General features: G+C 42.2%; 1 protein-coding gene across 1 annotated transcript in view; it reads right to left on the bottom strand.

The window, feature by feature from the left end:
• LOC115205717 (protocadherin Fat 2) overlaps window positions 1-3269 on the bottom strand; it is an 81434-nt gene extending 78165 nt beyond the window's left edge. The window contains exon 1 of the mRNA XM_029771983.1: window positions 3026-3269. The gene's annotated coding sequence lies outside the window, so the exon portion shown is untranslated. The remainder of the gene's footprint in view (window positions 1-3025) is intronic.
• Window positions 3270-15129: the final 11860 nt, after the last annotated feature.

The raw sequence follows: 15129 nt of genomic DNA, 5'->3' as shown, positions 1-15129 counted from the left end.
TTAGTTACCTCTAAAACCCAGTAACTCTGGACATCAGCCGTTAATTACCTCTACCACCCAGTAACTCTGGACATCAGCCGTTAGTTACCTCTACCACCCAGTAACTCTGGACATCAGCCTTTAGTTACCTCTACCACCCAGTAACTCTGGACATCAGCCGTTAATTACCTCTACCACCCAGTAACTCTGGACATCAGCCGTTAGTTACCTCTACCACCCAGTAACTCTGGACATCAGCCGTTAGTTAACTCGACCACCCAGTAACTCAGGACATCAGCCGTTAGTTACCTCTACCACCCAGTAACTCTGGACATCAGCCGTTAGTTACCTCTACCACCCAGTAACTCTGGACATCAGCCACCCAGTAACTCTGGACATCAGCCGTTAGTTACCTCTACCACCCAGTAACTCTGGACATCAGCCGTTAGTTACCTCTACCACCCAGTAACTATGGACATCAGCCGTTAATTACCTCTACCACCCAGTAACTCTGGACATCAGCCGTTAGTTACCTCTACCACCCAGTAACTCTGGACATCAGCCGTTAGTTACCTCTACCATCCAGTAACTCAGGACATCAGCCGTCAGTTACCTCTACCACCCAGTAACTCAGGACATCAGCCGTCAGTTACCTCTACCACCCAGTAACTCAGGACATCAGCCGTCAGTTACCTCTACCACCCAGTAACTCTGGACATCAGCCGTCAGTTACCTCTACCACCCAGTAAATCTGGACATCAGCCGTCAGTTACCTTTACCACCCAGTAACTCTGGACATCAGCCGTTAGTTAACTCTACCACCCAGTAACTCAGGACATCAGCCGTTAATTACCTCTACCACCCAGTAACTCAGGACATCAGCCGTCAGTTACCTCTACCACCCAGTAACTCAGGACATCAGCCGTCAGTTACCTCTACCACCCAGTAACTCTGGACATCAGCCGTCAGTTACCTCTACTACCCAGTAACTCTGGACATCAGCCGTCAGTTACCTCTACCACCCAGTAACTCTGGACATCAGCCGTTAGTTACCTCTACCACCCAGTAACTCTGGACATCAGCCGTTAATTACCTCTACCACCCAGTAACTCTGGACATCAGCCACCCAGTAACTCTGGACATCAGCCGTTAGTTACCTCTACCATCCAGTAACTCTGGACATCAGCCGTTAGTTACCTCTACCACCCAGTAACTCTGGACATCAGCCGTCAGTTACCTCTACCACCCAGTAACTCTGGACATCAGCCGTTAGTTACCTCTACCACCCAGTAACTCTGGACATCAGCCGTTAGTTACCTCTACCATCCAGTAACTCTGGACATCAGCCGTTAGTTACCTCTACCACCCAGCAACTCTGGACATCAGCCGTTAGTTAACTCTACCATCCAGTAACTCTGGACATCAGCCGTTAGTTACCTCTACCAACCAGTAACTCTGGACATCAGCCGTTAGTTAACTCTACCATCCAGTGCCACAGGCAGACCAATTACCTAAATGACTGGGAGTGGACAGTAATGTATGGCCAGGTCAAATGTCTTCATTTTATTGAGTTGTTTTTTAACCTTTATTTAACTAGGCAAGTCAGTTAAGAACAAATTATTTTTTAGATTGACGGCCTGCTGGGGACCAGTGGGTTAACTGCCTTGTGCAGGGGCAGAACAACAGATTTTTACCTTGTCAGCTCAGAGATTCAATTTTGCAACCTTTTGGTTACTAGTCTAACACTCTAACCACTAGGCTACCTGCCACCCCAGTACATTCATTCTGATGTACTGGACAAGACTGGCTTAAGACAAGGCCATTTATAGCACACACACACACACACACACACACACACACACACACACACACACACACACACACACACACACACACACACACACACACACACACACACCTATCTATTGGTAAAGCACACTTTACAGTAACATCACAGTGCAGTCTCAGGTTATTCCAGGTTGAAGGAATGTGATGTATCAATAGGAACTCATCAACTCCTAGATGCTCATTTGTTTCAGGAATGAAGCAATATGAATGGAGGAAAAAACTTTACGGCCAATGGGAAGACAGGGAAGTCTCCGTCATGGAAACGGACGAGTAGGCTTCCAGGAGGTTATCTGATGGGCCATCCGTCTGTCATAGGTAATAAAGTTGAAAGTTCAGACCATCAGTGTCTTTTACAGATTTCATAGGTTGGTAGAGCATGGCATTTGCAACACCTGGGATTGTGGTTTTAATTCCCACGGGGGACCAGTATGACCAATTCTTTTTATTTTTTATGATGCATTCACTACTGTAAGTCGCTCTGGATAAGAGTGTCTGCTAAATGACCATTTATTTATTTTTTTTTTATGTAAAATACTGGTCAACACATCTCAGTGACAGAAGTCAAATTATCCTACTGGGGCCACATGATGCCACTCTTGGAAATATGTTTTTGTGTCAGTAAACAGGGGTCAACTAGGGTAAACAGAAGGAGGGACAACTAAGCTACAAGCTTATGAACAAAACTAGTTTATATAGAGAGTATTTGAGATTGATTTTTTTTTTAAACCAGGCATTTCCTCCACAAACAAGTTTAGCTCAATTCCATGCATATTTCACAGCAATTACTTATATCCCACGCAATGCATACATAAAAAACTACAGAAAATGACTTATATTGAATAGAAATAGTCCCAAATAGTGCACGATATGCAAAATGTTCCCACATTGCAACACACCCTAAGCCATGCCCAGACCGTTCTAGAAGCTGTGTTTAGTCAATAAAACAAACCATGATGACACTTAGCACACAGGATTAACAGTAAGTTTACAGTAAGTAACTTGGGTAACACTTTTGTGAATAAGCCTTTATCACTGATTAGACATGTTTAGAAATATATTTTTTATCTGTTATAAATTATGAAACATGTTTTAATATGCTTATCATTTGTAAGACTTTAAGAGTTGTAAAAACAAACTAAAGTTGCACATGAATTCAGCTAACATCAGTCAACACTGACATGACAGAACATAAACTTACCCAAGGTGCTCTGAGTTGACCCCTTCTGAAATGAGTCTTATTATTATTTTCGTCCTTTATGCTTTAAGGATTTTGCAGATCCAGCAAAACGAGAATGACAAGCACTGTTCTTCTTCCATAGTGTCTCTCATGGGAATCCCCCCCGAAAAAAACAGACAATATTGTGAACTCTGTCAGTGTCAGTAGCCGGCTAGCTAACTTTACTCACATCTATTCCACTCAGGAGCTTTGCAGGAGAGTGCTAAGAGACTCCTAGCTCCCTGAGGAACTCCACGGTCCCCTCCCACTTCTCACACTGTCCCCTTCTCCCTCCCTCCCTCCCCCCTCCCTCCCTCCCTCCCTCCCCCCTCCCTCACACCCACACACACACACACGGGTGCCTGTGCACAGATTGTGGGCTGGTTCTTTCATGTTAGCCTTCTGGGCTGGGGCCAGAGAAGTGCTCAGTGCTCTCAGGGCGTGTATTGAAACAATAGTTGTTGGTGTGCCTGTCCTGTTTGGATAGTCTAACTCGCAGGTTTGAGAAATTAAATCCTGGCTTGCTCTTATCAGCAAATAGCCTAAACACCATCAAGCAACATTATGGACTAAACATTTAAATGCTGTTGCTGCATGATTATTTTGCTGCGACAACACTGATCAAATTAAGATCCTAACGAATTACGTGTCATCCATAGGAGAGGTTAATCTATCAAACACTGAGTGACAGCTAATAAGACCAAAACAATAGCTCTCCGTTAGCTGTAATGCCAAAAGGTAATGCTCTATTGTGGGCTGTAGTGCTGCTGTAGTGCTGTAGTGCTGTAGTGCTGCTGTAGTGCTGTAGTGCTGTAGTGCTGTAGTGCTGTAGTGCTGCTGCTTACTACTGTAGTGCTGCTGTAGTGCTGCTGTAGTGCTGTAGTGCTGTAGTGCTGTAGTGCTGCTGTAGTGCTGTAGTGCTGTAGTGCTGCTGCTTACTACTGTAGTGCTGCTGTAGTGCTGCTGTAGTGCTGTAGTGCTGCTGTAGTGCTGTAATGCTGTAGTGCTGTAGTGCTGCTGTAGTGCTGTAGTGCTGCTGTAGTGCTGTAGTGCTGCTGTAGTGCTGTAATGCTGTAATGCTGTAGTGCTGCTATAGTGCTGTAATGCTGTAGTGCTGCTGTAATGCTGTAATGCTGTAGTGCTGTAGTGCTGTATTGCTGTAGTGCTGTAGTGCTGTAGTGCTGCTGTAATGCTGTAATGCTGTAGTGCTGTAGTGCTGTATTGCTGTAGTGCTGTAGTGCTGTAGTGCTGCTGTAATGCTGTATTGCTGTAGTGCTGCTGTAGTGCTGTAGTGCTGCTGTAGTGCTGCTGTAGTGCTGTAGTGCTGTAGTGCTGCTGTAGTGCTGTAGTGCTGTAGTGCGGTAGTGCTGCTGTAGTGCTGTAGTGCTGTAGGGCTGTAGTGCTGCTGGAGTGCTGTAGTGCTGCTGTAGTGCTGTAGTGCTGCTGTAGTGCTGTAGTGCTGTGGTGCTACTGTAGTGCTGTAGTGCTGCTGTAGTGCTGTAGTACTGTAGTGCTGCTGTAGTGCTGTAGTGCTGTAGTGCTGTAGTGCTGCTGCTTACTACTGTAGTGCTGCTGTAGTGCTGCTGTAATGCTGTAGTGCTGCTGTAGTGCTGTAATGCTGTAGTGCTGTAGTGCTGTAGTGCTGCTGTAGTGCTGTAATGCTGTAGTGCTGTAGTGCTGCTGTAGTGCTGTAGTGATGTAGTGCTGTAGTGCTGCTGTAGTGCTGTAATGCTGTAATGCTGTAATGCTGTAGTGCTGCTATAGTGCTGTAATGCTGTAGTGCTGTATTGCTGTAGTGCTGCTGTAGTGCTGTAGTGCTGTAATGCTGTAGTGCTGCTATAGTGCTGTAATGCTGTAGTGCTGCTGTAATGCTGTAACACTGTAGTGCTGTAGTGCTGTATTGCTGTAGTGCTGTAGTGCTGAAGTGCTGTAGTGCTGCTGTAATGCTGTATTGCTGTATGCTGTAGTGCTGCTGTAGTGCTGTAGTGCTGCTGTAGTGCTGCTGTAGTGCTGTAGTACTGTAGTGCTGTAGTTCTGCTGTAGTGTTGTAGTGCTGTAGTGCTGTAGTTCTGCTGTAGTGTTGTAGTGCTGTATTGCTGTAGCGCTGTAGTACTGTAGTGCTGTTGTACTGTAGTGCTGTAGTGCTGTAGTGCTGTAGTGCTGCTGTAGTACTGTAGTGCGGTAGTGCTGCTGTAGTGCTGTAGTGCTGTAGGGCTGTAGTGCTGCTGGAGTGCTGTAGTGCTGTTGGAGTGCTGTAGTGCTGCTGTAGCGCTGTAGTGCTGCTGTAGTGCTGTGGTGCTGCTGTAGTGCTGTAGTGCTGCTGTAGTGCTGTAGTACTGTAGTGCTGCTGTAGTGCTGTGGTGCTGTAGTGCTGTAGTGCTGCTGTAGTGCTGTAGTCCTGCTGTAGTGCTGTAGTGCTGTAGTGCTGCTGTAGTGCTGTGGTGCTGTAGTGCTGTAGTGCTGCTGTAGTGCTATAGTGCTGTAGTGCTGCTGTAGTGCTGTGGTGCTGTAGTGCTGCTCTAGTGCTGCTGTAGTGCTGTAGTGATGTAGTGCTGTAGTGCTGCTCTAGTGCTGCTGTATTGCTGCAGTGCTGTAGTGCTGTAGTGCTGTATTACTGCTGCTTACACCCTGAGGTCAAAATACTTTGTCTTATTGTTGTGTAAACAGTGGCTCACCGCACATGCTCAATACAACTCTCAACAAATTATCCGAGGGTGTCAAATGAGGTGAACACACCAGAGCAAAAGGAGATATTTGATTCTCTCAGGGAGGGGAGCGCATCAAAAGATTAGAAAGACGTTAGGGTCTGTCCTCAGTCTTCACCATGGGTTTAGTGGTACTGTGAGGTGTCAACACGGTTCAGGATACAGTGAGAAACAGAAGCTGTCGATATACGCTGTACCTCTCCTTCTAACCCAGGTGCAGGAACAGTGGTGCAGACTGAAGATGAAAAGAGAACTCTTGGTAGTAAGACAATTGAAGTGTGCTTTCAAAAGTCAATACTTTATTGCTAGAACACCTCAGGACACAAACACCAGAGTGAGAAAGTCAGAACAGAACTTGGTCCCTTGTCAGTTCCTCCAGGCATTGTGATTCACGTAAGCAGGCCACGAGGACAGTGCCAGGACCTGATATTTCCAGGGGCACAGTGAACACATGGACGTCAGGGGGAAGAGAGGGAGTCTGTTGGGAATGGCCTACAAAGACAACAGAAGGTAGGCACTGGGCCAGCAGCAGCAGGGGCACCTGTCAGAAGAAGAATACCTTTAGGATGAGGATTAAGAGTAGCACACAGACACAGTCCTAATGCTGGTGAAGAAACAACCTGGCATTGCATAGATATCAGTTTCGGAATGTTTTTTAATTTGAGTAGCATTTAATTGTTTATTCAGGATTTAGTTTAGCAGTCAACCAAAGCAATAGAAGCTGGACCGGTCTTTAAAATCATGATTCATGAACTGTCGGGCTACACTGGAGAATCTGCAGGGTGGAATTTTCTCAAGCCTGCAGAAATTGTTATATATATAATAAAAAATTTAAAAAGACATATTTCAATTCAAATGAAACCAAACACAGATACTTAACACAGTTGTATTGAAGTATATACAGACAGTATGGTAATTATTGAAACATTTTCCCAAAGGTTCTTCTATCTGTCTCTTAAAAGAATAAAATAGGTAGGAAACAAGTCAATATAATCCCATAAAGATGTTATCAGGTCACATACCTGACATGTTGGGACCATTCCTCTCTAACCTCTAGACAGACAGCCAGGTAATGGGCAGTGAAGCTGTGAAAGGCATTTTGTCAACAGTCAGATAGTAGAGTATTGACCATACTCTTAAACACGTGAATGATGGATGGATGAAGGTCTCTCTGTTGAACCCGTCAGTCCTACAACATAAATACTACTTTAACTTTTGTTTAGTGTGTCTGTCAGTACGTTCACTTATTTGCCCCCTTCCTTACCCCATTCCTTACCCCCATTCCTTACCCCCATTCCTTACTTCATTCCTTACCCCCATTCCTTACCCCCTTCCTTACCCCCATTCCTTACCCCCATTCCTTTCCCCCATTCCTTACCCCCATTCCTTACCCCCATTCCTTTCCCCCTTCCTTACCCCATTCCTTTCCCCCTTCCTTAACCCCTTCCTTACCCCATTCCTTTCCCCCTTCCTTACCCCATTCCTTACCCCATTCCTTACCCCCATTCCTTTCCCCCTTCCTTAACCCCTTCCTTACCCCATTCCTTTCCCCCTTCATTACCCCATTCCTTTCCCCCTTCCTTACCCCATTCCTTTCCCCCTTCCTTACCCCATTCCTTACCCACAGAGTAAATAGAACTGTGGGTCATATAGGACAGGGGCTGGGGGACAGAGTGATGTAGCTAGAAAATTCAGAGAGAGGAGAAGATATAAAGTTGAAATGGAACTGATTCCAAATGCTAAATTCTATATTCTAAATTCCACATTGTAGATTCTAAATTCTAAATTCCAGTATAAAAAACTGCACTGTTTACGAATTTGTTAATTTGGATTTGTGTGACTCCGACATCAATGAATGCTGTAATAAGCCTGTGGTTTGAAACATGAACTAACATTACAGTAACTACAGACCGGAAAAACGTACTGAAGTGTAACCTGCCCGCTCGCCCCTACTAACAGATAAGGATCCCTCCTGCAGAGATAGAAGATAGATGACAGTTGATCTTTCTCAAGTATGTTGGGCTGTCAGAGTGGCCCAGGACTCTCTCACACACACACACACACACACACACACACACACACACACACACACACACACACACACACACACACACACACACACACACACACACACACACACACACACACACACACACTTCTGGGCCGCTCTCTGGGCTTTCAGGAGTCTTCACCAAGTAAACACCAGCATCCAACCGCCACCTGACCATCAGATACACACACACACACACACACACACACACACACACACACACACACACACACACACACACACACACACACACACACACACACACACACACACACTGTCTCTGTCTGTGTCTGTGTGGAGTATTTACTTGGTGGTGGCAGTCAGTCAGATACCAATGCATTTAGGAGGACTGTTAGAGGTGATAGCTTGTTAGGGTGGCTGAACACAGTTTCAGATTACACCATTATTACAGATGTAGGGTCTTAATTTGATCACTCTGTTGTTGCAGGACATTTCACCCTACACAGCAGGAAAAAGGTTTAAACAGGCTTCTAAAGTTTGTAATTTCCACTTAAAAATGTCAGACTTGCCCTAACAAAACATTTATCAATCCCTACAAACATTAATTTTGATCCACATAATAATTCAAATTTTCTTTTGCTGCAGGAATTTCCTGCTGTGAGAAACTGGTGAAATTACAGACAGAAGTTGGCAGATTGGCTATACCGGCTGTACCGACTTTACTGGCTGAACCGACTTCAGACGAGTGGAGCAAAACGGAGAACACTATCGTGTTCGTGAGAGTCTCACCTTTCCATAGAGGGGTCACAATAGTTTGTAGGCCGCTACAGATGATTTTGTGAGAAGACCGATTTTCAGGACGTCTCATGGTCTGACAAACACCGCTATAGCTCTGTCACCTTTCACCGCACATGCGGAAGTGCAACACTTGTGAATTGAGACGCATCCAATGCCAAGATATCTCTTGCTTAAACTGACGGATTTATATGGGGGTTTAAGTATTTTTTTCACTGGGGCGCTGACATCAACTCTAGTGAGTTTTAAGACAGATAGTCTTGGCAGCTTGATCTCGCGAGCTTACATCTAGTACATGTATTTCAATCAAAAGAGATCAATCAAAAGAGATCAAGCTTAAGAGATCAAACTGGCTCATAAGGCTATGGATATACAGTGCCTTCGGAAAGTATTGAGACCCCTTGACTTTTCCCACATGTTGTTAGGTTACAGCCTTATTCTAAAATTGATTAAATAGTTTTTTACCCCTCATCAATCTACACACAATACCCCATAATGACAAAGCAAGAACAGGTTAAGACATTTTAGCAAATGTATTAAAATAATAACTGAAATATCACATTTATATAAGTATTCAGACCCTTTACTCAGGACTTTGTTGAAGAACCTTTGGCAGCAATTACAGCCTTGAGTCTTCTTGGGTATGACGCTACAAGCTTTGCACACCTGTATTTGGGGAGTCTCCCATTCTTCACTGCAGAACCTCTCAAACTCTGCCAGGTTGAATGGGAAGCGTCGCTGCACAGCTATGTTCAGGTCTTTCCAGAGATATTCGATTGGGTTCAAGTCCGGGCTGTGGCTGGTTCAGTAGACGAAAAATAGATTTGGCTCATTAATCTATATGGTCCAAATCAGGATGATCCATACTTCTTTGAAAATATTTATAGCAATTTATTGAACTTACAGGCAACAAATTATCAAATCATTATGGTAGGAGACTATAACACAGTGTTAAGTACCTCAATGGACCGTAAAGGTAATCATTCTACAAACTATCATCACCGTGCCCTTAAGGAAATCACAAATATTATGGACACGTTAGAAGTAGGGGATATTTGGAGACTAAAAACCCTGACCTAGTGAGATATACATGGAGGAGACTTAATCAAGCTAGTCGTCTTGACTACTTGCTTTTATTTTCTCTCTCGCATCAAAGGTTTAAAAAGTTTTAATAGGAGACAGAATGCGATCGGATCGCATCATCTAATTGGCCTTCACATAACTCTTATAGAATTTCCACGTGGACGGGGATATTGGAAATTGAATCAAAGTTTACTGGAGGACAAGTTATTTTTAACTAAAACAAAATAATACTGAATTTTTCCAGTATAATATAGGCTCAGCAAATCCCCTTATTGTTTGGGATACCTTTAAAAGTACCTTCAGAGGTCATTCAATTCAATATTCATCAATAATAAAAAAAGGAGTTTCTGGCTAAAGAGACAAGACTAACAAGGGAAATCCATGAACTAATACTACAGGTAGATAGCAATAAAAACGATACTACAGAGATACAAAATAAGTTAAAGGAAAAGCAAAAAGAACTTGAGGAATCTATCTAATGTCATCTATTATAAAAGATGAAGCAAACTGGATGGAATATGAAGAAAAGTGCACCATATTCTTCCTGAATCTCCAACACAGGAACGCTAACAAAAATAATTTGCAGAAACTCGTTACTGACGATGGAGTCATCAATGATTCTCCGAATGATATTTTAAAAGAGGAAGCTAAACATTTTAAGCAGACATTCTCTTTTCCATCTCATCCTCTCCCACTGAATGAAGATTACGGAATTCCTTCCAAATAATATAAAAAAATGAAAATGAACACATTTTCGGAATAACTTTTTGAGGCTATTAAATCCTTTCAGTCTAGAAATACCCCAGGGGTTGATGGCATACAGGTAGAGGTATATTAATAGTTTTTTTATATACTTAAAGCTCCATTGTCAGATTGTTTTAACTACTCCTATAGAAATGGTAGTCTGTCAGGTACTCAGCAAGAAGGTCTGATTTCTCTATTATTAAAACAAGACCCAGATAGAAAATATAAAGATCCAGTCTATCTAAAAAACTGGAGGCCCCTTACACTTTAATGTTGTGATGCAAAAATACTAGCGAAATGCATAGCACTCAGAATTAAAAAGATTTTACCAGGTATTGTTCATCCTGATCAGACAGGGTTTTTACATGGACGATACATTGGAGATAATATACGACAACTACTAGAAATAATAGAACATCATGAAACAGATAAGAAGCCAGGCCTGGTATTTATAGCGGATATTGAAAAGGCCTTTGATAAAGTAAGACTGGAATTTCTTTATAAATGTCTGGATTTTTTTCAATTTCAGTGATTCCCTTATAAAATGAGAATCAACCCCAGGTGTAAAATAGTAAATAGCAGCTACTTCTCAGAGAGTTTTGAATTGTCAAGAGGAGTTAAACAAGGGTGTCCGCTGTCACCATATCTAGCTTTTAAAAATCAGATCCAATAACAACATTAGAGGATTAGAAATCCAAGGCTTAAAAACAAAGGTGTCCATGTATGCCGATGACTCAAGTTTTGCATTAAGTCCGCAAGCTAGATCCCTGCAATGTCTCATTGAAGATCTAGATAACTTTTCTGTACTCTGGACTAAAACCTAATTATGATAAGTGTATAATATTACGTATTGGCTCTTAAAAAATACTACTTTTATATTACCTTGCAGTTTACCTATAAAATGGGCTGACGGTGAAGTAGACATAGTTGGTATTCATATCACAAAATATATAAATAAGCTCTCAACAATGGATTTCAATAGAAAACTTGTAAAAATAGACAAGATCCTGCAACCACGAAGAAGTAAATACCTGTCCATTTATGGAAAAATTGCCCTGATTAACTCCTTAGTCATATCTCAGTTTACTCACTTACTTATGGTGCTGCCTACTCCTGATGATTTGTTTTTCAAATCATATGAGCAAAATATATTTTGCTTTATCTGGGACACTAAACCAGACAAAATAAAGCGTGCCTATCTATATAATGAATATGAATTGGGTGGGTTAAGATTATTAAATATAAAAGCACGAAACCTCTCTCTAAAAGCTTCACTTACACAACAGTTTTACTTGAACCCTAAATGGTTCTCAAGTCGATTACTAAGGAAAGCTCATCCATTGTTTAAAAATTGCCTTTTTGCCTTTGTGCAGATTGCCATGTCTCATTTTCAATTAATTGAAAATTATACTTTTTCAAAGCATCTCTCTTTTTCAAATAATCCTTGCAGAGCTGGCTACAATTGCAATTTCATCCCCCTGAAATGTTAGGACAAATATTATGGCTGAACCCAAATGTGCTGGTTGATAAAATATGTTTGAAAATTGTATTTTATTTTTAAATTATATCGTAAATTGGAATGGTAGATTTATGTCTTTAATGGAGTTATAGAATTGTACGGGAAGGTCTGCTCAATCCAAGAGTACAACCAATTGATTACAGCATTACCCCAAAAATGGAGGAGGCAGGTGGCAGTGGGAGGAGGAAGAGAACTGGTCTGTCTGCCCAATATAAAGGATCAAAACTGGCAGAGGAATAAAAATAACATAAATAGGAAAGTATACCATTTTCATTTGAGGACCAGGACGTTGACAACTGTGCCATATGGATTGCAAAATAGTTGGGAAGAGATTCTTGATGTACCGATTCCACAGTACAGTATGAGTTGATATATAAAACCACCCAAGATTCAAGACTTCATGCTTTTCAGCTAAAATGATTATATAGAATTCTTGCCACCAACAAAATGTTGAATATTTGGGGCATAAATCATCGAAGCTCTGCAGATTTTGTTGTGAGGATACAGAATCAATAGACCATTTATTTTTGTATTGCCCTCAGGTAGTCTGTTTCTGGTCTCAGGTTCAGGAATGGCTGAGAATGCATAACATTGATTCTAAAATGGACACTAGAAATAGTACTGTTAGTAGATCTGGAGAGACCGGGTCAGTCAATTACTAATATACTAATACTCATAGTAAAAGTATTTATCTTCAACTCGCAATCTGTGGATTCTATTCGATTAGATAGATTGAAATAGTACTTTAAACATCACAGCATAGTTGAAAGAGATGTGTTGCATAAAAATCCGAAGAGGTGGCCAGCAGAGATAGGTGGGATGGGCTGAGGGAAGCTGAGAGTTGGGATGTGGAATTGGAAACAAGTGGGAGTGGAGTTGCTGGGCGTGGGATAGAATGATAGTCAAAGATAAAAGTATAAAAAATAAAACATAATTAAAAGCAAGTTTAAATGATAGTGAGGGGCAATGTTTTTACAGCTAATGCCGGTTTGCCTGAGGCTGATGCCTTGCAGGTGTTTGTACACATGAATATTCACACACTCTCATTCAAATGCACACATACACGGACACACACACGCATGTAAATAGTGCCAGACATGCACTCAAACATATACAGTTGGCCTTGCTGTTATGATTTTAGTTGTCCTTGATGCCCTTTGTTTTTTACATTGTTGTTTGCTGTTTTCCTTTGTCATTTTCTTTTTTCTCTTTAGTTCATTTACTTGGTTGTTGGTGCATTGGGGGGGTTTATGGGGGTGGGGAATGGAATTATTTTTATTTTGTATTATTTTTATATTTTTTTCTTGGGGGGCTGTTTGAGGGGTCTCGGATGGTTGAGGGACAGCTCTTAGGGAACTGTGGGGGGATCTTGGAGAGTTCGGATCCCCGTTTTTGGCTTTGTGGGAGATCTGTCGACGTGCCCTTGAGCAGGGCATTGACCCTGGATGCTTCTGTGTGTCACTCTGAATGGGAGTCTGTTGGATGACTGGTGTGGTGTAGTTGTTGAGCGGCCTCACTGCAAGTATATTGTTTGTTTTGGATATTCAATAAAATACAATTTTAAAATATATTTTTTTAAAGAATGATGGAGACCACTGTGTTCTTGGGGACCTTTAATTCTGCAGATGTGTTTTGGTACCCTTCCCCAAATCTGTGCCTCGACACAATCCTGTCTTGGAGCTCTACGGACAATTCCTTCGACCTCATGGCTTGGTTTTTGCTCTGACATGCGCTGTCAACTGTGGGACCTTATATAGACAGGAGTGTTAATTTCTAAATCATGTAAAAATCAATTGAATTTACCACAGGTGACTCCAATCAAGTTGTAGAAACATCTCAAGGATGATCAATGAAAACAGAATCCACCTGAGCTCAAAAACTGTTTTTGCTTTGTCATAATGGGGTGTTGTGTGTAGATTGATGAGGATTTGTATTTATGTTATCCATTTTAGAATTAAGCTGTAATTTTGCAAAATGTGGAAAAAGTCAAGGGATCTGAAAACTTTCCGAAGGCACTGTACATGCATTGGCTTAAATCTTTCTAGAAAGGTGGAACGATTTATCTATTTCTTGCTTGAATGCATCTTGATGCATGTCAATTAGACTGTGACAGACCTGGAGGGGATTTTATTTTCAGACTGTTACTGATCATCTGAGAGAAACTGTAAGTGTTTAAACTAAAGTTAATCCTCCTCCCATTCAACCAGTCCCAACCTGTTAACTTGTCTTCCCAGACATGCTTTTAGCTCTTGGTATTTTGTATTTTGTAAGCATTATGTTGGCATAGCCTGCCCCAGGACAACCTCAGACTATAAGCTCAATAACGTGTATGAGGAAATGCATGTGATGCACATCCATTAAATCTCATCACAGTGATATTCTGTGTGTATTGTTATTGTGTTGCTAGCTATTAACGTATGGAGGATGTGTATATTGTTATTGTAATGCTATATATTAAAGTATGGATAATGTGTGTATTGTTATTGTGTTGTTAGGTAATACTGCACTCTGCACCTGAAAAAACATCTGCAAATGTGTGTACGTGACCAACAAACTTTGATTTAGATTTTGAGTGATTCTGCCCATAGAAAAACAATGAGTCAATGCCAAGAAAGACAGAAACACATTAAATCTTAACAGAGCTCATTCTCTACCTCTGTGCTTTCTGAAAGGGAATAATGAGCTTCAGAGAAAACCGGCAGAGAGACAGGATGCTGCATTTGTGACTCTCTCTCTTCAAACCCAGAGAAACCCATCGTATCTCACAGGCAAGCAGGAATTAGACAGGCAGTCAGGCAGGCAAGCAGGCTTCCGTTCCCCCTGCGGTGGGACAGATCCTGGGGACGCGGGGAACACTGTGCGTCAGCAGCACTCATTACCACACAGCACACCGACATAGACTGGGGCTGGGATAGGTGTATAGAGATAGAATCTCTAGAATGGACATGCCAATTCAAGTCAACGTTCCGGCGGCCATATGTTCTAGTAATTCTATTTCTATGGTTATTTCTACCACCACCATAACGTCATAATCTAAGTCACCTATTCCCACCTGTTCCTTGGCCTAGCCAGCTGATACGTGGTCAGAGTGTGGCGTGGGGGAGGGGAGGTGGTGAAGGAGGCTGGGTAAAGGAATAAGGGCACCGAATGAGGGGTAGGGCCAGCTGGAGCAGGGTAGGAGGGAGTGAAGGGGGAGTGGACAGGGTTGGACCGTGGCCTCAGCCCAGCC

This window comes from Salmo trutta, chromosome 13 (assembly GCF_901001165.1).
Source record: "Salmo trutta chromosome 13, fSalTru1.1, whole genome shotgun sequence".
In the NCBI taxonomy this organism is placed as follows: Eukaryota; Metazoa; Chordata; class Actinopteri; order Salmoniformes; family Salmonidae; genus Salmo; species Salmo trutta.
This window is presented reverse-complemented; position numbering and strand designations above follow the sequence as displayed.